Genomic DNA, 2090 nt, shown 5'->3' with positions numbered 1-2090 from the left:
AAATAATGAGAAACTGTTCTTGCTTGTTGGTAGATTGACCTTCAGATCAAAATAGCACCATATTGAACCCAAATCAAATTGTTTTATCTGACTTAAGTTATGTTGACTGAAATCACAAAGGCAAGTAATCTCAAAACCAGGAGTAAACTTAGTGCCTCTTCAATTTATTGGTCCAGCTATGGGAAATAAAGGGGGCAAAGGAGGAAAATTTAGGGTGTAATTCTGACATTTAATTAGACACGCTGTTTAAAGTGTTCACGATGCTAACATAAATTTTGCTTAAGTATTCCAGCACCAATTTCACTCCTGGCTCACTCTACATGTTTATTAAACAGTTCATTGAATGCATCTTTGGTTTTCATATATATGATTATTTATAGTCTGTAAATTTTGAGACAAAATTCTTTGAACTGTGTGACAAATGACTTTTTAATCAAGCAAGTGATCTGTCTTTTTAAATTATAATAAATGGTTAATATCAAGTGGTGATCAGTCTAGAAATACATTTAAGCTGAATATTCTTCAAATGCTAAAAAACATACTACTCTTGATTTAAATTAGTGATTAAGTTAAAACATTTGAGTATCCAAAATTAGCATTCGAGTCTTCTCAGTTTAGAATCATACTTTGTGTTCAGACCTTAAAAAGTTGTCGTTTTCTTTTTTTTAAGATATAGGTCAAAACTCTTTGGAATAATATGTTTTGTGACCCATCATGAGAGGTCATCCCTTCAGTACACAGTCATTACCAGACTGATAAATCACAAACAGTGAGACACTCTCCTGCCTTAACCACCAATTCTGCCTTACAGTCCTCAGTTATGAGGACTAAAAAGTTATCTCTTGTGATATTAATCATTATACTTCTAGTAATCAAAATTTTTCTGAAGATCTATATCCAAGGAGACCAAACAGGTCTGCTATGGCTCCACTCACAGGTACTTGACATGCACACAGCCAAGCATTTGGTTGGGGCCAAGATTAGTTTGACTGATTTTCCTGAATTTGTCAAGAGATAAGGAAAAGGTTTGGAGGAACCTCCCTGCCTTACACATGATGACCAATTCCCTCAATGGGAGGCAGTCAGGAAAGCCTCATAATCTTATTTTAGCTTCCACATAGGAATTGGCATGTGGTAATGAAATCTTTTTTTCATGATATCTTATGCAAAAATGCTTTTGACAAATGCATTTTAAAAGTGCTACCCTTTGTGCAAGCCATATCTTTACAAATGCCAAAGCCTTAGGGACTACCATCTTGATAGTCTAAATAGTTAAAAAAAAAAAAAAAAAGACATTAAGAGATATCATGTTTCTACATGTGTCAAGCACAGATTTTATCTTCTCTAAGATCTCCATAGATACATTATTTAGAATCAATCACTGAGATTCAAATGATAATTATATAGTCCACTGACAAGTTATGTCAAAATGAAAGCAGAGAGTAGCATGGGTTTTTTTAAATGCTTGAAATAGAACCTCAAGCCTAACTGAACTCAACACGAAATGACAATTGCATGATCAAATTAATTTTACCTTTGACCAAAAAGAATACAGACTTTTTGGGGGGAGGGAGGGGGCATGGTTTGGGGAAGTTTTCCGGCCGAGCCATGTGACTCGAAGGATCTCAGCTCCTGGACTAGCGATTGAACCCTGCCCCCTGCAGTGAAGCCACAGAGTACTAACCTCTGGACCACCAGGGAAGTCCTGAACACAGAGTTTTTAAGTTGGATTTCAAGAGGATTTAATTTTTTCAAAGTAATATTTTTTAACTATGGGCAAATTGTTTTGATATACAATGATGGCTTGAAGAAAATACTGTTCTGATGGGAAATTTCTACCTTTATATGTTTAGACACCAAAGTGCAGAGATTCCAAAAATACAAAACTTTTTTTTTTGGTAGTTATATCCAATGTTATGAAATATGTGTGTTGAGTATTTGGCTGTGAAATTAGTTTCTAAAATGTTATAATATCATCTCATTGATACTTATTATGAAATTCATTGAAGTGTCCATGGAGGGTAAAGAATAACAGCAACATCATAGACCATGAAAAGACATTTAAGAACACAGCAAAGCTTATAAGAAAG

The sequence above is a fragment of the Bison bison genome, unplaced genomic scaffold (genome assembly GCF_000754665.1).
Source record: "Bison bison bison isolate TAMUID 2011002044 unplaced genomic scaffold, Bison_UMD1.0 scf7180017838117, whole genome shotgun sequence".
NCBI classification, from domain to species: Eukaryota; Metazoa; Chordata; class Mammalia; order Artiodactyla; family Bovidae; genus Bison; species Bison bison.
Note: the sequence above shows the minus strand (reverse complement) of the source record.